Source organism: Triticum aestivum, chromosome 7A (genome assembly GCF_018294505.1).
Source record: "Triticum aestivum cultivar Chinese Spring chromosome 7A, IWGSC CS RefSeq v2.1, whole genome shotgun sequence".
NCBI classification, from domain to species: domain Eukaryota; kingdom Viridiplantae; phylum Streptophyta; class Magnoliopsida; order Poales; family Poaceae; genus Triticum; species Triticum aestivum.
Window position 1 is genome coordinate 416,351,436 of NC_057812.1, and position 26,957 is coordinate 416,378,392.

A 26,957-nucleotide genomic window follows, 5' to 3' on the forward strand; every position below is an offset into this window, starting at 1 on the left:
GGTCCTCGGTGAGTGAGGGAGGAATCTCGGCGCTCTTGAACATCACCCTCCAGACGTCCTCCTGCATCATGTCATAGAGCTCTCGCAGCATCTGGTGCTTGGCCTAGTCAAACTCCCATAAATCAAATGCTCGTCGTTGACACGGAAGGATCCGGCGGAAGAGCATAACCTAGACCATGTTGACAAGCTTGATTTTCTTGTTCATCATGTTCTGATGCAGGTCTGGAGTCCGGTCAGCTCTACCGAAGAACCCTAGGACAGTACCTTCTCTTTCCAAGAGTTGAGCCGCGTGGGGACTCCGGATCGAAATTTGGGGGCCGCCACCCAGTTGGAGTCGCGCGGCTTGGTGATGTACAACCACCCCGATTGCCACCCCTTTATGGTCTCCACATAGGAGCCCTCAAGCCAGGTGACGTTAGGCATCTTGACCACCATGGTGCCTCCACACTCTGCCTGCTGGCCGACCACCACCTTCGGTTTGACCTTAAAACTCTTTAGCCACAGGCCGAAATCGGGCTTGATGCGGAGGAAGGCCTCGCACACGACGATAAACGCCGAGATGTTGAGGATGAAATTGGGGGCCAGATCGTGAAAATCCAGCCCATAGTAGAACATGAGTCCGCGAACGAACAGGTGGAGAGGAAATCCCAGTCCGCGGACGAAGTGGGTAAGAAAAACTACCCTCTCATGGGGTTCGGGCATAGGGATGATCTGCCCTACATCTGGCAGCCGGTGCACGATGTTCGCGGCCAGATATCCGGCTTCCCATAACTTTTTAATGTTCTCCTCCGTGACGGAGGAGACCATCTAGTTGCCTCCTGCTCCGGACATACTTGGGGTGGTTTGAGAGGAAGAACGCGAGCTTGGGTGCTAGAGCTCGAGTGTGCGGGAATGGGTAAGCAAGGAAGAAGGCATGGGTGAAAAGAGTAAATCCTTGTCCCTTTATAAGGGCGGAAGAGGCGATGTGTCTCCTCACTTGCCTGATAAAACCGCTTATTTCCCAGGCACCGTAATTGATGGCGCGGTTGGGTTACCCATGTCCGTATTGATGAGAATCCCGTAATAAGGGGGACACGATCTCTGCGTTGACAAGACGTGTCAAGAAAACCGCCTCGCGATATGTGCGGTGCTGGTTGATAAAAACGGTTTGAATAATGACCAGGCCATGGCGTGATGTCATGCTGTCAAAACGTGTCAGCAGATTAGATTTGTGGAAATATTATTCTCTCTATAGTGGTATGCGGAACTTATTTTTCAAGGCCGAACACTGTTCTTGTGTTCAAACTCTTCCATGGAGTATTCGGAGGAGGAACCCGCCTTGCAATGCCGAAGACAATACTGCGTGCCGGACTCATCGTCATTGAAGCCTGGTTCAAGGGATACTGAGGGAGTCCTGGAGTAGGGGGTCTCCAGACAGCCAGACTATATCCTTTGGCCGGACTATTGGACTATGAAGATACAAGATTGAAGACTTCGTCCCGTGTCCGGATGGGACTCTACTTGGCGTGGAAGGCAAGCTAGGCAATACGGATATGTATATCTCCTCCCTTGTAACCGACCTTGTGTAACCCTAGCCCCCTCCAGTGTCTATATAAACCGGAGGGTTGTAGTCCGTAGGACAACATACAATCATACCATAGGCTAGCTTCTAGGGTTTAGCCTCTCTGATCTCGTGGTAGATCAACTCTTGTAATACTTATATCATCAAGAAAAATCAAGTAGGACGTAGGGTATTACCTACATCAAGAGGGCCCGAACCTAGGTAAACATCGTGTCCCCTGCCTCCTGTTACCATCCGCCTTAGACGCATAGTTCGGGACCCCCTACCCGAGATTCACCGGTTTTGACACCGACAGTTACAAATTGTATATAGTTGTCTTATCATTAGTGGGGATAGAGTCCTCCACAACTTTAGTAGCCTCATCTTGTACGCTGAGTCCTCTATGGGTCTTCATATAATGCGCCTCGGTCTGACCTATGTGGTGTAGGACGGAACTGACCCATGAGTCCTCACGCCGACCCACCACTACTAGAAATGATGTGCCCACCACACCTCACACACCATCGTCCACTAAGAAAATAAGCATATACAATAGTACAAAGTTATACATGAAAGTTAATTGCATGGTGCATCCAATGATATTTGTTCCATATTGTGAATTCTTATATTTTCTCCTAAAAATTAGTCATGGGAAAGAGAAATGAATGGCATATTTCTCTTTGTCTCCACCGCACACCCCCTCTCACTACACCACTTTCACGTACGCGCACAAACTATCTCTCGGCTCTCTAAAAGTATGCCCTGACACATTCACGGGTGACGGTCACATTTCAAGATAAAGCACTATACGGTCACTGGACTTCAAAATATGTTCATTACAGTCACCGTATACATTCTAGCTCACCATACATCTCGGTATTTTTTTATGACATTGATGGTCATTGTATTTGAAGCGTGCTCATATTTTGTTGACGACACTTGCGATCATTGTATTTGAAGCAGAAGCACAATATGGTCACTGGACTTTATAATAAGGTCATTACGGTCACCATATATATTTTGTGGTGCTAACCAACCTATGGTTGGATGGCCAGGAGGATAGTGGTATCCCCAGCCCACCAGGGTTAAAGTCCTGGTGCTCGCATTTATCTTGGATTACTTTCAGTATTTTCGGTGATGTGCATTCAGTGGGAGGAGACGTTCCCCTCAACACACACACACACATGCATGCATGCTACATTGAAATGTGCTCATGCACGTAAGCCTCACTCATACACATGCACACAGGCAACACTCGCATGCCTGCATGTACACAACACACGACGCAAGACACACGCTCAACCTATACATGCATGCACCCTTTGTTAAGGACATGGTGTAACACCCTCGATGCGACTATAGCTCCCACGTGTCGAGGCACGACTTAGAGACATAATCGCATTGAAGGCATATGTTGCAAGTTAGGCAATCTTCACAAACATCCCATGTAATATAATAATAAAAGGGGAGATAACATAGTTGGCTTACACTCGCCACGTCAATCAAGTACATAAATAACATTACATCATCCAAACACTCATGGCCCGACTACGGCGCCAAAATAAAAGAGAACCCAACATGCGACAACGGTCCCGTTCACCCCCAACTGGGCACCACTACTGATCATCGGGAAAGGAAACATAGTAACATTGAGAGTCTTCGTCGAACTCCCACTTGAGCTGATATGCGTCGCCTGGAGCGGAATCATCAGGCCCTGCATTTGGTGTAATAGTAATCTGTGAGCCACAGGGACTCAACAATCTCGCACCCTCACGATCAAGGCTATTTAAGCTTATAGGTAAGGCAAGGTAAAATATGAGTGGAGCTGCAGCAAGCGACTAGCAAGTATGGTGGCTAACTGATTCGCAAAAGAGAGCGAGAAGAGGAGGCAAAGCGCGAGCGAGAAACTAGAGAGCAACCTGCGCAAACATTACTCCAACACCGTGTTCACTTCCCGGACTCCGCCGGAAAGAGACCATCACGGTAACACACTCAGTTGATTCATTTTAATTAATTAAGGTTCAAGTTATCTACAACCGGACATTAACAAATTCCAATCTGCCCATAACCGCGGGCACGGCTTTCGAAAGTTCAAATCCCTGTAGGGGAGTCCCAACTTAGCCCATGACAAGCTCTCACGGTCAACGAAGGAATAGACCTCCTCCCCAGACGTTCCGATCAGACTCGGTATCTCGGTAATTCAAGACACTTTGATAGGTTAAAACAAGACCAGCAACACCGCCCGAATGTGCCGACAAATCCTGATAGGAGCTGCACATATCTCTTTCTCAGGGCACACTCAGATTGTCCTAGGTACGGGTAGGCCAGCCCAGAGTTGCCCATGGTAGCCACCGGTAGCTGATAGGTGGACCAACACTCAGATGTGACGGCCGGGCGGCGGATGGCGGCGCGGGGCCGGGCCGGCGTCGAGGCGGACCACGGCGGCCGGCGCGGAGGAGGCTTGGCGGCGGCGGCGGCTTCGCGCGGCGGTGGCTGGCGACGCGAGGCGGCGCGGGCAGGCGGGAGGCGGCGGCAGCGCGCGGGCCCGAGTGGCGGCGGGGAGGGCCCGCGATGGACCGCGGCGGGCCGGCGGAGGAGGCGGCGCGGGGAGGCCACATGGCAGGCGGCTAGAGGCTGGGGCGCGGCCGCGGGATTCGTCCGGCGGTGGCGGACATGTCCGGTGCGCGCGAGGGGATTTTCTAGGGTTTCGGGGAGGAAGGAGATCCGAAAACGGAGGGGTTCTTTAAATAGAGGTAGAGGGAGCTAGGATAGTCCAAATGGGGTGCTGTTTTCGGCCACGCGATCATGATCGAACGCTCTAGATGATGGAGCAGAGTTTGGTGGGTTTTGGGCTGCAACACACATGAGGCCTTTTCGGTCCCTCGGTTAACCATTGGAGTATCAAACGAAGTCCAAATGATACGAAACTTGACAGGCGGTCTACTGGTAGTAAACCAAGGCTGCTTGCAAGTCTCGGTCCAATCCGGAAATGTTTTATCCCCACACACGAAAGAAAGCTAGAAATGACCACCGGAGGAGAACGAAGCACCGGAATGCAAAACGGACAACGGGGAAATGCTCAAATGCATGAGACGAACACGTATGCAAATGCAATGCACATGATGACATGATATGAGATGCATGCCAACAATAACAACACACAGAGACAAAGACCCGAACCCGAGGAAATAAATATAACTTAACGCCGGAAACGGCAAGAGTTGGAGTACAAATTGGGAAAGTTACATCCGGGATGTTACAACACTCCACCACTAAGAAAGGATCTCGTCCCGAGATCTAGGACTGAAAGAACACCGGGTACTCAGAACGGAGGTGATCCCCGCGTTCCGAGGTAGCTTCACGGTCGGAATGGTGTGACCACTTGACTTTGAGAAATTCGATCAACTTGTTGCGAGTCTTGCGTTCAGTCTCTTCAAGAATAGACACTGGGTGCTCACGATAAGAGATATCTTCTTGGAGCTCAATGTCCTCGAAGTTGACGGTGCGGTCAGGAGTCTTGAAGCACTTTCGAAGCTGAGAGACATGGACCACATCATGAACATTTGCAAAGTTTGAAGGAAGCTCGAGTTGATAGGCGAGGTCGCCTCTCTTGCTGACAATCTTGAAAGGTCGCACATATCTCGGGGCAAGCTTCCCTTTGATACCGAAGCGACAAGTACCTTTCATAGGAGAGACGCGGAGGTAAACATGATCTCCGATCTCGAAAGCCAAATCACGGTGCTTACTATCATAGTAGCTCTTATGACGGGATTGGGCTGCTTTGAGGTTATCACGAATGACTTTGCACATTTCTTCTGCCTCTGTGATTAAGTCATTACCCAAAAGCTGACGTTCACCGGTTTCAGACCAGTTGAGAGGGGTACGGCACTTCCTGCCATACAGAATTTCAAAAGGGGCCTTGCCCAAACTTGCTTGAAAACTGTTGTTGTAGGAGAATTCAGCATAAGGAAGACAATCCTCCCACTTCATGCCGAAGGAGATCACACAAGCCCTGAGCATATCTTCAAGAATCTGGTTGACACGCTCGACTTGACCGCTAGTTTGAGGATGGAAAGCTGTGCTGAAGCAGATGTTGGTGCCCATGGCCTTCTGAAAAGAATCCCAAAACTTTGAGGTAAAGATGCTGCCACGGTCTGAAGAGATCACTTGAGGAATACCGTGCAGAGAGACAATACGAGAGGTATAGAGTTCCGCCAATTGAGCTGCAGTGATCGACTCTTTGATAGGCAGAAAATGAGTTACTTTGGTGAGTTTGTCGATGACCACGAATATTGCATCATTGCCACGCTTGGACTTTGGAAACCCAGTCACGAAGTCCATTTCAATGTGGTCAAACTTCCATTCTGGAATGGCAAGAGGTTGGAGGAGACCTGCTGGCCTTTGATGTTCTGCCTTCGCTCTTCTGCAGACATCACATTCATTCACGAATTGAGCGATCTCGCGCTTCATTCGAGTCCACCAATAAGCTTGCTTAAGGTCCTGATACATCTTCGTGCTCCCATGTGGATCGAGAGGAGAGAATTGTGAGCCTCGTTCATGATCACTTTACAGAGGTCACCTTTGGGTACAACAATACGATCCTTGAAGAAGAGAGTGAACTTGTCATCAAGGCAGTAGCACTTGTACTTGGACTGACTCTTGGCAATCCCAATCTTCACCTTTTTCACCATAGCATCAAGAAGCTGGGCTTGGCGAATCTGGTCTTCTAAGGTAGGAGAGACTTCAAGGTTGGCAAGGAAACCTTGAGGAACAACTTGCAGATTAAGTTTGCGGAAAGCTTCACAAAGCTCAGGTTGATAAGGCTTGAGAATCAGACTTTTGCAGTAAGCTTTCCTGCTCAATGCGTCAGCAACCACATTGGCCTTGCCTGGAGTATACTCAATACTCGGATTATACTCTTGAATCATTTTGACCCATCGAGTTTGCCTGGGGTTGAGATTAGGCTGAGTGAAGATGTACTTGAGACTCTTGTGATCAGTGAAAATGTCCACTTTTCTTCCCAATAGAAGATGTCTCCAAGTCAAAAGAGCATGCACAACTGCCGCCAACTCGAGATCATGAGTGGGGTAGTTCTTCTCATTAGGCTTCAACTGGCGAGATGTATAAGCCACAAGTTTCTTCTCTTGCATCAATACTGCGCCAAGACCTTGGAGAGAGGCATCACAAAAGACCTCGTACGGTTTGGATTCATCAGGCGGAGTCAGAACTGGAGCAGTGATCAATTTCTCTTTCAAAGTGTTGAAAGTAATATCACACTCCAGAGACCAAACGTACTTGACATGCTTCTGAAGAAGATTTGAGAGAGGCTTCGCAATCTTAGAAAAGTTTTCAACGAATCTTCGGCAATAGCTTGCGAGACCGAGGAAGCTACGGAGTTGCTTCACATTCTGAGGAGGCTCCCAATTCACAATTGCAGACACCTTCTCAGGATTCACGGCAATGCCCTTGGCAGAGATGATATGACCAAGATAAAGAACCTCATCGAGCCAAAATTCACACTTGGAGAACTTGGCGTAGAACTGATGTTCTCTGAGCTTATCAAGGACCAAACGCAAGTGCTTGGCATGATCTTCCTTATTCTTGGAGAAAACCAGAATGTAGTCGAGATAGACCAAAATGAAGTCATTGGTGTAGGCATTGAAGATGAAGTTCATCATGTGAGAGAACATCAGAGGAGCGTTGGCGAGGCCAAAAGACATGACAGTGTATTCATATGAACCAAAGCTTGTCCTGAAAGCCGTCTTGGGAATATCTTGCTCACGAATGCGAATCTGGTGATAACCCATGCGGAGATCAAGCTTGGAGAATACTTGGGCACCTTTGAGTTGTTCGAACAGCTCATTGATGTTGGGTATTTGTTCTTGATGGTCTTCTTGTTCTCTAGACGGTAATCAACACAAAGTCGGTCCGTTCCATCCTTCATCTTCACAAAAAGAACACCACAACCCCACGGAGAAGAACTAGGCTGGATGAGACCCATTTTCTCTTGAATATCGAGTTGCTTCTTCAGCTCCTTCAACTCTTCAGGTCCGAGCTTGTAAGGATGCTTGCACACAGGTTCCGTGCCAGGCTCAAGATCAATAACGAATTCAACTGGCCGGTGCGGAGGCATTCCTGGAAGCTCTTCTGGAAAGACGTCTTGATATTCGCAAACGACTGGAATTTGAGAGATGGCATCCAATTCACCCTTCTCACTGAGAGAAAACAAATGGATGGTATCATCACGAGCGGCAAAGACAATTACATCCTCAGACGAATGAGTCAATTGAATCTGCCTGGCAGCACAATCAAGATGTGCCTTGTTCTTAGAAAGCCAATCCATTCCGAGAATAAGATCAATATCCGAGTCACCGAGAACCGTTGGAGAAGCCAAGAACTTGTAGTCACCCAAAGTGATAGAAACATCCGGAATGATGGAGTTAGCATGCATGCGCTTACTGGGAGAGACAACTACTAAAGGACTAGGCAAAACTTGCGAAACCAATTCATGACTATTTGTAAATGGTCTCGAGATGAAGCAATGCGATGCACCAGTGTCAAAAAGAACTTTAGCTGGAATATCATTAACACGAAGGTTACCCATGATCACATCTGATGAGTCCTCTGCCTGAGCTGCATTCATCAAATTGACCTTGGCATGCTTGGGGTTATGCTTGACCACTGCTATACATGCCGATCTGACAGGAGGAGGAGGAGGAAGACGCCTCTGGTTGAAACACTTGTTGGCATAGTGACCCTTTTGTTGGCACTTGTTGTACGTGACCTCTAAAAGCAGACGGTGATACGGAGCACTAGATCTTGGAGCTTGAGACGAAGTCTTGTTCTGAAAGCCAGGGTTGGGTGGGTGGGAAGAACCACTGCCACCTTTGCTCTTCTGCTGATGCGGCTGACGGAACAGAGGAGGAGGAAGCCAATACTTCTGCTGCTTGGCCACTTGAGTAGAGGAAGAAGGAGTAACATCTCTGGCTCGCTTCTTGGAAGCATCACACCTCAACTGAGCAGCCTCTTGCTTCAGCGCCATGTTGTAGAACTCATCGTATCTCAAGGGCTCAAAGAGAACAAGAGCGAGCTGAATTTCTTCTTTGAGACCACCCCTGAACTGATATAGCATGCTCTTCTCATCAGGGACGTCCTGCTTGGCAAAGCGGGTGAGCTTCTGGAACAACTTGTTGTAGTCATAGACAGACAAAGAGCCTTGCTTCAGGTTGCGGAATTCCTCACGCTTGCTTTCAACCACGCTCTGCGGAATATGATGAGCCCTGAAATCTCGACGGAATTCATCCCAAGTGATAACATGTCCCCCTCTGGAATCCTTGTACTGCTGGAACCATTCTGCAACTTGATCTTTGAGTTGGAAGGAAGCGAACTTAACAAAGTCCTCAGGCCTGACGTTACTGCACTCGAAATGCTTGCACAGATCCAAAAGCCAATCGTCAGCATCGGTTGCCTCAACACAATTGCTGAAAGTCTTTGGCCCGTTAGCAAGGAACTGGTTGAGTGTAGCAAAGTGACTATGATTGCTACCTTGATTCCCTTGGTTGCCTTGATTGCGCTCTTGGAGAATTTGCATGATCAACTGTGTGTTTGCATTGGTTGCGGCCATCACAGCTTGCCATGCCTCCGGAGGAGGTGGAGGTGGTGGCGGATCAGGATTCGGAGTCGTGCGCGTTCGAGGAGCCATCCTGAAGAGGTTGACCACCATTAGCACATTGACAGAGAAATATTGAAGCTGAATCCAACGGAATGAAAATTGCAACATATAGTCTTCACATCCGAACAAAATGAACGAATGCATTCCTCTTGAAATGGTCACATATCCATAAATTGATAAGCCACGTCGAATTAAGGTAGAGAAATAAATCAACAAGGTATGGATCAAGAACGAATAATCGGTAAGAAATCCCAATCTCAAACCAATATCCGTGGAAGAAGAACTAGAGCTACAAGAATTCCCACCTATGAAACTCCCGAACCTTTTCGGTTATGCAATCAGGTGTTGGGGATATAGGGGAAGCATAATATCTCACCCAAACTAACAAATCCTACATCCAGCTGTATCCATCCTTCAACACATAACCAAGAAACCTTCGGAAACCATCTACCTCAATCTTCCAAAAGCATCCGTTATACAAGTTATGGCGATACTCCCGAACTCCCGCCCCAGTACTGGGTTGCGTCGAGGTTATCTCACCAACGAACTGCATAAAAGAGATTTTTGATGTTGGCGTACTAAACTCAGGTATTACAGAACTGCAACGATTATGATGACAACACCTCAGAGATCAACTCCCCGGGACACTTCCACTAAACCCCTGACAGGAGGCACCAAGACAATGTTCTCATCATAAAACCATCGGAGCGATTCCAAGATACCCGCGTGATCCTAAAAAAAATTTAGTGAAATTTGAGAAGAGAATAGTCAAAACTCTACGTCAGGATGCCTTACCAGAGCGATGAGGAGACTGGGAAGTAAAAAGAATTCCTAAACTCTCCGATATATAATTCCTAAATGACTCAAAACATTTTTCTAGACACCACTCGGCCGCTAAAAACGATCAAGCAATGGGGCTCCTAAGGTCGGGGAAGGCTCTGATTACCAACTTGTAACACCCTCGATGCAACTATAGCTCCCACGTGTCGAGGCACGACTTAGAGACATAATCGCATCGAAGACATATGTTGCAAGTTAGGCAATCTTCACAAACATCCCATGTAATATAATAATAAAAGGGGAGATAACATAGTTGGATTACACTCGCCACGTCAATCAAGTACATAAATAACATTACATCATCCAAACACTCATGGCCCGACTACGGCGCCAAAATAAAAGAGAACCCAACATGCGACAACGGTCCCGTTCACCCCCAACTGGGCACCACTACTGATCATCGGGAAAGGAAACATAGTAACGTTGAGTGTCTTCGTCGAACTCCCACTTGAGCTGATATGCGTCTCCTGGAGCGGAATCATCAGGCCCTGCATCTGGTGTAATAGTAATATGTGAGCCACAGGGACTCAGCAATCTCGCACCCTCGCGATCAAGGCTATTTAAGCTTATAGGTAAGGCAAGGTAAAATATGAGTGGAGCTGTAGCAAGCGACTAGCAAGTATGGTGGCTAACTTATTCGCAAAAGAGAGCGAGAAGAGGAGGCAAAGCGCGAGCGAGAAACTAGAGAGCAACCTGCGCAAACAATACTCCAACACCGTGTTCACTTCCCGGACTTCGCCAGAAAGAGACCATCATGGTAACACACTCAGTTGGTTCATTTTAATTAATTAAGGTTCAAGTTATCTACAACCGGACATTAACAAATTCCCATCTGCCCATAACCGCGGGCACGGCTTTCGAAAGTTCAAATCCCTGCAGGGGAGTCCCAACTTAGCCCATGACAAGCTCTCACGGTTAACGAAGGAATAGACCTCCTCCCAAGATGTTCCGATCAGACTCGGTATCTCGGTAATTCAAGACACTTCGACAGGTTAAAACAAGACCAGCAACACCGCCCAAATGTGCCGACAAATCCCGATAGGAGCTGCACATATCTCTTTCTCAGGGCACACTCAGATTGTCCTAGGTACGGGTAGGCCAGCCCAGAGTTTCCCCTGGTGGCCACCGGTAGCTGACAGGTGGACCAACACTCAGAGGAGCACTGGCCCGGGGGGGTTAAAATAAGATGACCCTTGAGTCTGCAAAACCCAAGGGAAATAAAAGGCTAGGTGGCAAATGGTAAAACCAATGTTGGGCATTGCTGGAAAAAGCTTTAATCAAGGCGAACTATCAAGGGGTTCCCATTATAACCCAACCACGTAAGGAACGCAAAATCCGAGAACATAACACCGATATGACGGAAACTAGGGTGGCAAGAGTGGAACAAAACACTAGGCGAGAGGCCGAGCCTTCCACCCTTTACCAAGTATATAGATGCATTAAGATAACATATCAATATAATGAAATTCCAACAAGTAAATAAATGTTCCAACAAGGAACGGCCTCCAATCTTCACCTGCAACTAGCAACGCTATAAGAGGGGCTAAGCAAAGCGGTAACATAGCCAATCAACGGTTTGCTAGGACAATGGTGGGTTAGAGGTTTGACATGGAAATTTGGGATGCTTTCAAGCAAGTGGTAGGCATCGTAGCAATGGCATAGCAAAAGAGCGAGCAGACTAGCATAGCAAAGATAGTAGTGATTTCGAGGGTATGATCATCTTGCAAGCACAGTTGTCAGAGTTGACTGGATCCTCAAAATCAAACTCAACGGGCTCCTCGTTAGTGAACTCGTCTCCCGGCTCTACCTAAACAAGACAAACAAGCAACAAGGATACAATCAACCACGTGCAAACTCAAACAACACGATGCAAAGATGATATGCTATGCGGGATGCAAAATGCAAGATATGACAGGAAATGCATAAACCTGGCCTCAACTTGGAAAACCAAGTGTGCCACTGGAAAGATGAGATGAAATCTCTTGAAAACGATATAAAGAACGCCGGAATCGGAGTTACGGTTTGGAAATGGCAAGCGATTCAAATATGACACCGGTCTGCGATTTACAGCAAGTAGGCATCTAAATGCAATGAGATGAACATGCTAGAGCACCCAAACATGACAACAAAATACATGGCAGGGATGCAAACAAGATGCTTAACAAAAGTCTAGCACTGAGCTACGGCCAATTCATTCATTAACAGGTTCAAACAAGCATGGCAAAAATGCATATGACAAACAGATTTCAGACTTAGTGATATCAACACTTGTCTGGAATTTCAGATCAGGTAGCTCTCTTCGGAGCAACAAAACTACATGCTACTGGACCTGAACATGGCAAAGTAAAGCATGGCATGGAGATACTCAAATAGCTTAACAAAAGTCCCTTAGTGACCTTCAGCCAAAAGGGATCAGAAAATACAATTGCAAGCATGTGAACATAGCAAAAACATAATCAGTTTTCAGACTTAGTGAAAACTGACACATGCTGAAATATAACTCAAGTGGGCATGTTTACGAGCTCGATGCACTCACTACGGTGCAAGTCATGGCAAGACAAGCATACACACATCAAGAAGGCACAAAATTCAAGCTAGACATGGCAAGAACAATAACATAGCATGAACGGATCAACTACAACATCATCGGAAAAATTGCAAACAAGTTGACAATCTGCCCAGATTCACAAAGTAGCAAAAGTAGAACTCGATTGACTCAATCTAGGGTGCTCGATAATTGCAAACAAAGACATGGATGGATAGAGCACTACAATATTAACAAAACTCCCTTACTGATCATCCTCAAAAGAGGCACGGATCACTAGGAAACAACAAGAACATATGGCATCATGAGATAAACAGCTCCAGGACTTGGTGAAATTACTAAGTCCCTGAAAACAGACTTAGCAAGTGCACCACTTTGCAAGCTTGCACAAGTCACCACACACATCCTAAAAATACATGGGTTGCACCTCTTGAAAGATGACAAAACTCTTAACAAAACACATGTAGAACTCACGGGCATATTATGCACACATTAATCATGGCAAAAATGACAAAAGTGCTAAACGGAGTAACAGATCTGACAATTAACTCAAGTAGCCCTCTTCTAACAGCATTTTGGGCGTCAAGATTAACTTAAATGAAAATGATGCAATGGAATGAAATGATGTACTCTCTGCGATGAACATTTTCATATGCTATATGCATGAATCGGAGCTATGAACAGGGGCACTTGGATCTGCAAATCTCAGGACTTAGTGAAAAAAACACCTCCGAGATCTAGGGTTTGACCCAGCGCGGAAATCGAGGCGGGGCCGGCGAGGCACTGTTCCCCAGCCGGCGGATCCGAGGTCGCCGGCGGCTGGCGAGGGCCACAAGGGGGAGCGGACGCGACGGCCGGGCGGCGGATGGCGGCGCGGGGCCGGGCCAGCGTCGAGGCGGACTAGGGCGGCCGGGGCGGAGGAGGCTTGGCGGCGGCGGCGGCTTGGCGCGGCGGCGGCGTCTTGGCACAGCGGTGGCTGGTGGCGCGAGGTGGCGCGGGCAAGCGGGAGGCGGCGGCAGCGCGCGGGCCCGAGTGGCGGCGGGGAGGGCCCGCGATGGGCCGCGGCGGGCCGGCGGAGGAGGCGGTGCGGGGAGGCCATGTGGCAGGCGGCTAGAGGCTGGGGCGCGGGGGCGGGATTTGTCCGGCGGTGGCGGACATGTCCGGTGCGCGCGAGGGGATTTTCTAGGGTTTCGGGGAGGAGGGAGATCCGAAAACGGAGGGGTTCTTTAAATAGAGGTAGAGGGAGCTAGGAGAGTCCAAATGAGGTGCGGTTTTCGACCACGCGATCGTGATTGAACGCTCTAGATGATGGAGCAGAGTTTGGTGTGTTTTGGGCTGCAATACACACGAGGCCTTTTCGGTCCCTCGGTTAACCGTTGGAGTATAAAACGAAGTCCAAATGATACGAAACTTGACAGGCGGTCTACCGGTAGTAAACCAAGGCCGCTTGCAAGTCTCGGTCCAATCCGGAAATGTTTTATCCCCACACACGAAAGAAAGCTAGAAATGACCACCGGAGGAGAACGAAGCACCGGAATGCAAAACGGACAACGGGGAAAATCCTCGAATGCATGAGACGAGCACGTATGAAATGCAATGCACATGATGATATGATATGAGATGCATGCCAACGATAACAACACACGGAGACAAAGACCCGAACCCAAGTAAATAAATATAACTTAACGCCGGAAACGGCAAGCGTTGGAGTACAAATTGGGAAAGTTACATCCGGGGTGTTACACATGGATTGTTACGAGTATTAATCAATCTTATCTATGATAAGTAGAACATTGATGTTTGCAGCGGTCTTTATGAATCAGAATGTATCGAACGAGCTATCAGCGTATATATGAAAATATTAAAATTCTCTTACATTATATAGTAGGCTTATCAACCTACATGAATTAGATGATGTCACACTCAATGAGCAATCCTCGGTTTATGAAATGCCCGCTTCTCATTGCCTTGGCCCACCAAAAACTCCACCTCCTCCCGCGCGTGATTCCTGCCTGTTGCTAGAGCCGGCTCCTCTGTCGTGTGTTGCCTGCATTGAGTCACTGACAGGCAGGCCAGGTAAACAACGGGCCCACATGTGAGTGGAAGAATGGAATGGTGTCATATGTCAGAGTCGAGGGCGCTACTCGCTGCATGCTCGGCTGAACACGGCTCCTAGCCGCATTCAAATGCCTCCATGCAACCCGTGTGAAAGCCGAGAAACCCACTCCGTCCACACGTCTGTTCATGACCGGGCCAACATTAAACGCAACGCTGGCCGAGCTCCTCCCGTCCTACCTCTATTTAATCTCCTATTTAAACGAGGCTAGACGCCGCCAAGAATCGCACACCTTCGCCACTCCCCTATCTCCTCCTTCACCATTTTCTCCACTCTTACAATGGCTTACAAAGAGTAGTTATCCAGCATCCAAGCCGGCTAGGTGGCCCACCGAGCCCGCCGGATACGAGCTATGCAGCTCATTGATCCACGTCCCTTCCCTCACCTGGTAGAGCCAGTTTCTGCCCCAAGCTGGCGCGTGGTTCAACACCTCGCTTCTCCACTTCCGTGGATCCCATGCGGGGTCGACGAGGAGCAGCGAGTTGCTCCATGATGGCACGTCGATGAGCACGGTAGTCGTCACTGCCGTCCATGTTGCCGCCTCGTAACGCGCCTCCTATGTCTGTGACCGCGTCTCCCGTGTCTGTGGCTAAGACGCCTGTGCCCGCGGCCGCGCCATGCAACCAAAGACAGAAGTCGGGTGCACGGAGAGCGATGAGTCGGTGTTCAGCGCCTCCGCACCCACCGCCATCATCGAGGAGAAGTAGAACACGGGAGGCCACCGCCGCTTGGGCCCATGAAGGCCACCACCGAGGCGACGCCGGCATACACAAGAGGTGTCTTGCCAGGTCCTTTTGTTGCGAGGACCTTCGTCGACCCCATCCCATGGAAGTGGAGAAGCCCCTTCGACTCCATCTTAGACATCAACCAAGGATTTCACTCAGTTGAGCAGTGGGGAAGCGAGCCGTCCTTTGCGCTGAAGCATATACCTTTGGGGCTCCTGGCAGTCCGGTGATCGTGCTGCCAGACATGAGGAAGACAAAGGGATCCGTGGGCGACCAATTAGGCTAGGTATTATTATACCTGTGTTGTTCAGGAGTAGCACTGCTTAGTTGATTTAAATGCAATAAAATCCGTCATGTTTGTCATGTTTATGTGAAAACCCGGTATTTTATATGAATTTCGTCATTGTTTATATGAAATATCATCATGTTTGCACGAATTTCGTCCAGTTAGTTGAGTTGTTGTCAGAATTTGTGAGGCTACGGTTGGATGGTGTAATTTGCGGGTCACCGATCGGTCTGCGGCTGGCTCGGGCGGCGACCTGGGAAAAATAAAAACTAGCTCGTGCGAGCCCGTCTCCAGCGCGCGCTGGAGGAGGAGCACCCGAGCTCTATGTCGTTCATAGGTGGAAAAGGCACGGGTGGACAAAAGGGTCACCAATATTTTGGCTACCCCGTGCAAGATCCAAACAACCCCTTCCAGCCCCACCCCTCCTAGCACATTCAAATCCCTCGTTCGTCGTGAAATTTTTCCATCCGTTGTTTTCAGGGATATTTTGCTGTGTGAAAACAAATGTAAATATGAATGAATAATCAGTGTTCACGGTCTTCTGCCAGGACACGTTGGATGTCCTCATAGTAGTAGTGTACAGTAGTGGGAGTAGTACAGTGGTAGGAGTAGTACTACAAAAATTTCCTTGGAGTCCGTGCTATAGCAAGCTACCCTAGGGCCTAGACTATGTTACTAGTAAGTACTACTTAATACTACCTCCATAGTGGGTAACACTCCATAAAATCAGATTTGTCCAAAGCTAAGTCGCTCAACCTTAATTATTTCCTTGTATCCCTTCCTGCCTCGTTGTTCTTCCCCATGCATCCAGAAAAAACGAGGTCGTGTGAATAGCAATTCATTACTCGTGTTGAGGGCTGCATCTGTCTAGGCCAATGCATGCACTTTTTTCTTGGTGCTCGTTCGACAATCTGAGCAGAAAGAAGGAGGGTACTAGTACACCGTGCCAGATTGACCGCGTGGGGGTACCTTCATCGTGATTTATCATTCCACATCGTATTTTGTGCCAATTTTGACCATACATTTAACTAAAAAATGTTAATGCATGTCATAAAAATTTATATCATCGAAAACTATGTTCAAATACGAATCCAACGATATGATTTATTTTTACATGCACTAACATTTTGTCAATTAAATCTATGGTCAAACTTTAGCACAAATTACAAAGGGGACCAATAAACCAATAATCAACACCGTGCACGCTAGTAGTCGTAGTGATCTGAAAGGGCCCACTTGAAAAAAAACTAAGAAAGAAAGGGCCCAATACACATTCAAGCATTTCATCACATCTTTCTCTTGCTCTATCTGTCGAACAAACTATGCCAAATTCCCCTGCCTACCGTGCGGGAAAAGATCCGCCCTCGCCTTTTTTAGTCGGGGTTTGTATCGATGGATCACGCAAAGCAGCAAAAACCAAGTCGTGCAATACAAAAAAGACACTTCCGTGATGATACGTGTTTGTCATGGTAGGTCACATTTTCTGTCATGCATGTACATCCATGATGCTTTTATGAAAAAATCAAGATAGTCATACCTGTGCTGTCGTAGAAGTGTTCCATGACATTACCAAAATTATCATCACAGAAGTATCCACTTCCATGATGATAAATCACGCTTCAGACAAATGCTTTCGTCAAGGGTAACCGACATGTGGCATCCACCGTAACGGGTCGCTGAAGCTATCGGGTCCGGTTTTGGATCTGATAACCCGTTAACAGCTCAGACCAATGGGAAATTCCCACGTGTAAAATTCTGATTGGCCGAAGGAAACACGTGTCAGCTCTGCCGGATTTCAGGTTCCGGCAGACCCTTGAGGTTCGAGCACTGGGGTGCGCGCGGAGATTTCACCTCCTACCTACCTGCACCCCTCCGCCGCGCTGAGATCTAAGCTATGGAAAGAACAGTACAAGAGACATGGGGTTTATACTGGTTCGGGCCACTGTTGTGGTGTAATACCCTACTCCAGTGTGTGGTGTGGTGGATTGCCTCTTGGGCTGATGATGATGAGCAATACAAGGAAGAACAACCTCGCGAGGGTCTTCTCTTGGCTGTGGGGATGAACTGCTAGGAGAAGTTCAGTCACCCTTCTCTCTCTCTCTCTTCTCGATTCTCTCTCTGATTTCCCATATTTCCCCCTTCTACCCTGTGGGTGGCTAGTCCTATTTATAGGCAAAGGCCCTGGGCCTCTTCCCAAATATTGAGCGGGAAGGGCGCCAACAATTGGCCATTTTGAACGGGAACATCGGGTACACTTATCCCGACTAAAGTTGGTCCTCGCCTGCCAAAGGCTCTGGTGGTGACGCTGGCTTGGGCTCCACAATGACTTCCTCCCTGCCATTGGACTGGTCTTGGTCTCGTTGCACCAAAATGGGTGCCTTTGCTTGATGCTCGCCTACGCTTGCTCCCGTTGTACCAAAGAGGAAAGGAGGACACTGCGCGGGCTGGCGCCCGCCTGGCACCCTTGGTCGTCATGGCTTGCGTCACGGGCACCTCGTGAGGTACCCCGCCTTGATCTCTCCGCCTCCTCGCGAGCCAGCATGATGTGGCCGTGCCTGAGGAAGCTCTGTGTCGTCTGCCCCGCGAGGCTTGGCCCCTCGTGAGGGTCTTGGGGTTGTGTCGATGAAGATGGGCCATGCTGGGGCCCCTTTGAGCCACACCGCAGGCCGCAGGCAGGCAAGTCTGGGGACCCCCATTCCCAGAACACCGACAGTAGCCCCCGCGCCCAAGGCACACCCGGACTTGGCCGTGCAGGGAGGCGAAAGGACAAGGGCGAAGCGCCGCAGGCCCTAACAGCCTGCGGCCTTGGGCGCCGCGTGGCGGTTGATTGGGCGTGGGCGGCACTGTTCCCCCACTCCCCCCTTATTTTGCGCCTTGCTAGGCGGACTCGTAGTCGTACATAGCCTCTCCCCTTTCTGTTGCTCGAGCGCCCTCTGTCCTTCCTCCGCTCGAACTCCAGCTTCCGTCTTCAACCCAATCTCGAACCTCCCCCCCCTTCCTATCGCCATGGCTCCGACGAAGAAGGTAAGAGGGAAGAAACCCATGCCTCCGCCTTGCTCGCCGCCGCTGGCGGCCCTCGCCGAGGGCTTGGTCAAGGTCAGCTTGGCTCTGGCTACTATCTTCAACGAATGTGGGAAGACGACGGCGTGGCCCGCGTCCCACTTCTCCATCGACAGGATAGCCACCGAGGTCCCGTATTTTGCCAACGCCCTCTGGGCGGGTCTGGTTCCCCCTTTTCCGATTTCTTCAATGCCGTGCTTTCCCACTATCAGATCCACATGATGCATCTAGGTCCTGAATCCATCACCCTCCTTTCGGTCATCGCCTTTGTTTGTGAGGCAATGATGGGCATCCTTCCTTCGGTTGCCTTGCTGCGCCACTTCTTCTCTCTGTGCCTTGTCGACCCTACCCAATGCTGGGCATGCGTGAGCTTCGTTGCCGCGTCTGAGACAGTGGCCTCAGGGATTGACTTCAGGCTCCCTCTGCCCGCGGCTGGGTTCCGCGAGCGGTGGCTGTATGTGGATGCAGGGGTACCCAGCCCCTGCTATGGGAGCCAACTTCGCCTGCTGTCCCCAATTCGGGATGGGGCCAGGAGACGCTTGAGAGCCCCCGGCTCGTCTTCGTCAGGCACCGCTTCGCGTTCTTGAGGTCGCTTGGCGTGACAGCACCCAAGGTGGTGAAGGAGTTCCTACTTCGCCGCATTGCTCCTCTCCAACGCCACTCCCGCCGGATGTGGGCCTTCAGCGGGCGTGATGATCGTATGAGGCTCCAGGGAGAGGACCTGACGCCTGAAGTGCTGAGGATAGTGCTCTTGATCCTGACTAGAGACCCCAACCCCGGCAGCATCCAGCAGGGAGGGGCCTTGTTGTACCTCTGCCAGAACAGGGGCGATTTTGTGAACCAGATGCCTATCTTTGATGAGTGGGGACCGCACCCCGCCGGCCTACAGGGGCCTTGCGAGAACCCAGTGATGGTGACTGCTCTTCCAGTCGGCCAAGGCGGCTCTTCCTCAAGTGGCAGAGCAGGGAGGCCGAGGGGGCTCCTGGCGGGGTGACAGCGCCGGGCGATGCTCATGAGGGAGCAGCTCTTGGGGCCCGTGCCGCTGAGGCTGAGGGTGGCAAGTAGCTGCCGTCAGCGCCTGCGACTGAGGCCCCTCAGGCTCTAGCCGCTTCTCTTGGTGAGGCGATCGGCTGCGCGCATCAGGCAGGCGCCCCTGACGCGGATCGCCTTGATGCTCTATCTTCGTCGCAGGTTGATCCCTGCGCTCAACTCTTGGGCCGCTTCCGCGTGGACTTTGAGGCCCTCCGGAAGAGAAGGGAGGCCCTGGGCGACGATTACCCTTGTCGCCTGCTGAAGCATAGGAAGTACTTCGCCACTGATGGGTAAGCCTTCTCCTTTCCTAGCTCCCGATCCTTCTGTTGCTTTTACTGATCCTTGCTCCACAGGACCCTTCTAGCAGAGCTTGCGGCGACGGCTGAGGTGCCGTCCCCCTTGGCTCCGCCCCCTCCACCATCCTCAAGCGCTCCGAGCAGCAGAGCCCTTGTGGTGAGGGCGATCAGAGAGGCAAACCGTCCCGAGGCGCATCGTGGCCCTGCGCACCTCGCGATCCTCCTTCGCGGGCCTTCTCGTGGCATAGCCAGCCTTCCGTGGGCTTCTTGCCTGATCGTGGACTACGATTGGCTGAGGCGCTCCCTGCGCTCCTCATCTGGGTACGGGCTGGCTCCAGGCCGGGCTTCTGGCATGACGTGCCCGGCCGTCGCGATGGTGCCAGCCCCCAACCCCCTGCCCGGAGGGGGAGTGCTGATTCGTGGCCCCTGGCGCTTGCTCGGGGTAGATGATGGTGTGGAAGACGTGCTCGAGCGCGCCCGGGAGCATCGCGCTCTTTGCCAAGGATTCCTTCGAAGGGCGGCTGACGCGGTGAGGAGCTTGCTGATGAAGACGCGCGCCTTGAGGCCGAGGGCCTGCGCCTGACTGCAGTGAGGCGCAAGCTGGAGGGCGCCATTGCCCTTGCACGCCATCAGCGCGATCTTGACGACGCAGCGGCCAACGCGTCGCTGGTGGCCTCTCGGGAGGCCCGATCTCGGGCCGCTGAGGAGGCCCGGGAAGCCGACCGGTGGCGAGAGGCAGCGGAGGAGCGGGCTCGGGAGCTCCTGGCCTGGTGCCATTCACTGGAGGAGCAAGTGGAGCTGCGCGAGGCAGCCCTCACATCGATGAAGGTGGCCTCTGGCAACCCAGCAGAGCTCCAGAAGCGCGAGGAGGCGCTGACGCTGGAAGCCGCCGAACGTACCCGCGAGTACGAGCGCCTGGAGACGAGGGAGCGCTTGGTGACGCAGGCGGAGGATGATGTCGCTGCACGGGAAGCCTGCATCCTGGAGGAGATGGGATGTCGGGTGGCGATGGCGCGCTTGAGCCTCGAGCACGAGTTCGAGGAGAGGCTAGAGTTGATTTGGGCCGAGGCTGAAGGTAGGACTGCTGCCTTGAGGGCCAAGCTGGAGGAAGCGACGCGGCGGGCCGATGCTTTTCGGGCCGCCCTTGAGGTAGCGCAAGGGGAGTCAACCACCTCCTAGGCCGAGGTGCTCCTTCTTCGCCAGCGGGTGGATGAGGCCGAGGTCGTCGCGCGCCACAATGCGGACGAGATACATCAGCGGCGGATCCTGGAGCATGAGCATGGCCCCATGCTCACCACGCTCCAGGAGAGAGCCAACACAGCCTTGGGCAACCTCTGCGAGGCGGCTGTTGGTGAGCCGCACGCAGTCAACTACGCCGGCAACCTTCAGTTCTTCACCGACATGGTGACGCAGTGTCAGGACCCCGACTCAATGCCACATCGATCTAGCATGTAACACCTCATATCACTTTGCGGCCTCACGCACGGTATTCCCACGGGTGTCGCCTTACCTTTACCCGGGACCGTTTGCGCCTTTTGGCACACGTATATGACAGTGTCGCTAGCATCCATATGATAAGGAGCCCGGGCTGACATGGCTAGTCGTAAACCCAAAGTGGCACAGACTTACAGGGACAGGCATCCATGACCCAGCATCGAACGTGTCGGTCATCAGCGAGTGAATCCAGGCTGTAGCACTGGGCTAGCAGGACTCCGGTGAACCGGGCTGTAGCGGGCTAACAGGACTCCGGTATTCATCGCGTGACATTTCCCCGAAGGGACAGACACAGGAACGAAGAAGGACACATGCCGGCCAGCCTAAGTGTTCCGGAGCAGTAGCAAGCTACCATGGCTCGGTGGAAACACTAGGAGACATTTCCCGGTAAGAGAGGCTACTAAAGATAAACAACTAGATGGTCAGATCCCACACATACCAAGCATTTCAATAACATACACACAATATGCTCGATATGTGCAATACAACATGGCATCACAACATGACTCTACGACTCAAGTAATTTATTCAATAGGCTCCGAGGAGCGAGATATTACAAACATGGGTCTCATGACCCAACAATCAGAGCATACAAATCAAAGCACAAGCGGAAGCTATCATGTCTGAGTACAGACATCTATAAATGAAAAAGGCTGAGAAGCCTGACTATCTACCAGATCCTGCCGAGGGCACAAGATCGTAGCTGAGGTAACAAGCTAAACGTCGAAGTCCACGCGGAACTACTAGTGAGACCGAAGTCTCTCTGCAAAAACATAAAATAGGCAAACGTGAGTACAAATGTACCCAGCAAGACTTACATCAGAACTATCTACATATGCATCATTATCAACAAAGGGGATGGTGGGGTTTAACTGCAGCAAGCCAGCTTTGACTCGGTGGCTATCCTGAACTACGACTGCAAGTAACTCTTTTGAGGTGGCGCACACGAGTCCACATATTCACCATATCAATACACCACTATGGATCCGCTCCCGTCTCCCTACGAGAACGCCATCCATAGCACTCACGCTTATCTTGCGTATTTTAGAGTATCCACTTTCACTTGTCTATGAACTGATATAAGCAACCCAGAAGTCCTTTTCCGCGGACACGGCTATTCGAATAGATGATGTTAACCCTGCAGGGGTGTACTTCTTCACACACGCTCTCACCACTTACCGCCGTTTACACGACATGTACTCGGCAACCTTCAAGCGGAAGCCCAACGTGGGTGTCGGCCACGGCCTACCTAAACACTCAAGTCTCTAGTCCAGGTTTATCGCCTATTCGGGTTCCATCCATGAGGAGATCCGGCCGGAGTTTCGCTCACAGCCCCAAACGATGTGAACAGGGTTCCGTGACACCAAACGGGCGCCCGGTTACCCGGCCACGTGCCTACCGCATCACAGCCCACCCCTACGGTCAGCGCTGTCCACGGCCTCCAGCATACTACAAACACCAGAAACTACTTGCAACTCCTGGACAGAGGACAAGGGTGATCAAGAAGCCGAGAGGGTCCATTGGTTTCGGGCCCAATGCGTGGTAGTAGCTGAATCATGGATCACAAACACAGAACTCAGTTCCTGAGGACGGCTGCAATGAGACAACCCACCATGTACTCCTACATGGCCTCTCACCGCTACCTTTACCAAATCGTGTTCACACACTTAGCTCACACACAGTAGGACATGTTCACACGCCTCTGATTCATCCCCGATGAATCAGACCTGACTCAACTCTAAGCAGTAGCAGGCATGACAAACAAACATGAATGAGTAGGCACAACAGGGCTCAAACAACTCCTACTCATGCTAGTGGGTTTCATCTATTTACTGTGGCAATGACAGGTCATGCAAAGGATAAAGGGGTTCAGCTACCGCAGCAAGTAACAGATGAATCGGTGTTGTCCTAATGCAGTAAAAGAGAGCAGGAGCGAGAGAGTAGGATTGTATCGGAATGAACAAGGGGGTTTTGCTTGCCTGGCACTTCTGAAGATAACATTGAGTCTTCATCAGTGTCAACGATCACATCATCGGTATCACGTCTATCGAGAGGGGACAAATACCGGCAACACAGAAGGAACACAATCAATGCAATGCACAATATGATGCATGATCATGACATGGCAAAATGAATGTGTTTTGAGCTAATGCAACTAGCAACAGATTAAATGAAGTTGGTTTGAATACAAGATTCAAATTCAAACTCCATATGTGATTAATTAAATGCCCTTTATTGATTTGTGCTAAACAGCAGTGATAAGTTGTTCTAACATGCATGAAAATGGTACAGATGGATTCCTTGAATTTTTCTGATAATTTTTCATATATAAATTATTTAATTTGGAGTTACGGTTAATTTTCTATGATTTATTGAAGTTTTAGTTATTTTCTGGAATTTCCTGAATATTAATAAATCCAGTAATTGAATTAATGCGCCAGCCTGACGTCATCATGACGTCAGCAGGTCAACTGGGCGCCTCCAGGTCAAACCTGACGTGTGGGGGCCACACGTCAGTGACACAGGGCTGTTAGCTCACTGACAGGTGGGGTCAGGTCAACATCCACGTCATCATGGTCAACTCTGACGTGTGGGTCCACAGTGATTAGATAATATTAAACAGAAATTAAACTAGTGTTAGTTAGGGGCGTGGGCCCAGTAGTCAGTGAGAGGGGGGGGTTAGTTAGTGGCATCATTAGCCACTAATTATGGTGCCACGTCGGCACGGCCGGAGTTAACCCGCCGGCGACCTAAACAACGACGGAGGCTCGCCGGACTTGAGCTACAGGCGGTGGCTGGACTCGCGGAGACCACCGGGGCGTAGCCCGTGCTCTCCCGTATCCAAAGGAGCAGGAGGGTGGTGGCGGGGGCGCCGGAGCTCGCCGGAAGTGCGCTCGCGGCGGCGCCGGAGTTCGGGTGAGTGCGGGGTTGACGCTATGGTGCATGGGAGGAGGGGCTGGTGGGCGCTACGGGCTCCTGGGAGCAAACCGAGTGCTATGACGCGCCCAGGCACGAGCTACGGCGTCTGTAGCCACGACGGCGGCATGGCCGGCGGCGGTGAGCTTTCGGGCTCGTGGGGAACGGCGCTACAGCACGGGGGCGAGCACAAGGAGTTAGGGGATAAGGTAAGTGGCTCACGGCGAGTCAGACGGTGCAGACGGCGGGGCCGGGGAGGCTCTGGACGCGGCGAATCAAGCGACGGAGATCGCCGGCACCGAGGTTGGAGAAGACGTCCGGGGCGGCGATGCAGCGCTCCCCTGGTTGCTTGGCTCGGGGTGGACGAGGAGGACGACGATGCGGTCCTTCTGGATTGGTCGGCGAGGCGAGTGGTGGTCGGTGGCCGTGGCTATGGCGAGCGGCGGCGACGGCGACTCTCGGGTGGCTCGGGGAAGAGAGTCAGGGGAGGGAGAGAGGGGGTCCAGAGAGAGAGAGGCGGTCGAGGGGGTCGAGGGCGTCTCCGTGGCGTCGCGAGGGAGTCGGGGAGGCTGCCACGGCGAAGCAGGAGGTGGAGGCCTCCGCGTGCGCGCGTGCGTGCGGTGTCCGTCCTCCTGGCAGAGGAGGAAGAGGACAAGGGGGAGGAGGAGGTGGGCTGGGCCGGCCAGATGGGCTGGCCAGCTGGGCCAGGTAAGTGGCGCCAGGTAATTCCCTTCTCTCTCTGTCTTTTTCTAATTATTTCAGTTTTCTATTTTGCAGGTTTGTTTTGAATTTGGTTTTGAAACCAATTCAATTTATTTTGCTTCTGACAATATTTTTAGGAGCTAAAAGAATTAAAACAATGCTCCACAAAATATTTCAGAATTATTGGACCTATATTTATTTAATAGTAGATATAAATCCAATTCAAATAATTATTGATTTAATTCAAATGCCCAAATTAAATGTTTCTGAGACACCAAAAATATTGGTTTGGATTTTACCTCTTGCCAATATTTCCAGAGGATAACAAGAACATTTTCTTGGACACATTTGAGAAGATTTAATTGTTGGTTATTTTTAGAGGTTTCTGAGGCTTTGAAAATTCCTCAATTCAAATTTCATTTGAATTTAAACATGATGCAGCAAGAGGTCTAGCCTAGTGCATTACCAGAAGCTAGGGATGTGACAACTCACCCCCACTAAACAAGAATCTCGTCTCGAGATTCAAGCGTAGGGTAAGGTGAAGGGGAAACACAACTAGTATAATCTTCACGATCCAGGGTGCACTTCAGTTGAACGTTGATTCATTCACCATCATTGTCTTGATGTCTTGCTCTGAGAAATCCTGCCAACATGACATGGAGGGAAGAAGGAGACTCTAGAAGGGTCGATCTTCTTGAAGATCGAACAACTCACGGAATGAGGCATAGGACCATCTCTCAGGTTGAGACACGAGATACACATCAAGAGGGGTGGAAAGAAACGGATGACGAAGGTTCACTAGGTAGACAACGATTCCACACCTAAGAAGGTGGTAAACGATTGTCCACGTAGCGAGGAGTTGAGTTGCCATGATACCACGATGAAACATCCTGAAGGAGGGTGATTCGTAGATTATCCCCTTAAGTGGCAAAAAGAATTACCTTTGATTCAAAGATCATTGAAACTCTTTATACCAGCCTAAGGCAATCACAAGCGATCATTTGGAGGGGGTCGGTAGAATGGCATACTCGGACTTGGATGATGTGGATTACCTTGTTGAAGACAACGTAATGATGAATTTGCTTATCACCGGAAATGGAAGAGACCCATGGTAGAATGGCACATTGGCGGTGCAAGCTGGGAACAAAATGCAAATGCTGGGAATGATTCTGGTAACTGGGGAAGAACCCAACAATAGAGAGTGAGTTCACTGTTTGAAAAGATCATAGCATTGCCGAGGAAACTGAGAGGAATCCCAGTTAGTGCCGATGATAACACGTAGCGCTTGAGCGTGCTCTCAAGAACTTGAGCATTTCCACAATCATCAAGATTCTACCAATATCCGTGTCAAGGATCCGGTAACACAACTTACTACCACGATGAATGATGATGGATGATGCAGATGCAAAGGAAGATAACACTTCTCAGATTACACCTTAGCGAAGCCAAGGAACAAAATCTGGATGATCGATCGAGAGACATTTAGCACTCCGCTTCTAATGTTCTCCTTGATGTGCTGGTGTAACCCATTCATAGAAATGATCTGGTATCTAGAACATCAAGTAAAGGTCGGACTTCGGGAACACAAAAATCCATAGGGGCAACTAGGGAGTAAATCCTACGAAATCCTTATGGGGAGGTAGCACACTTCTTCAATCAAGATACTACAATAATAGGTCTTTCGGCTGGGTGGGGCTGGCCACGACATCCACTTTACCGGTTATCGAGGGACC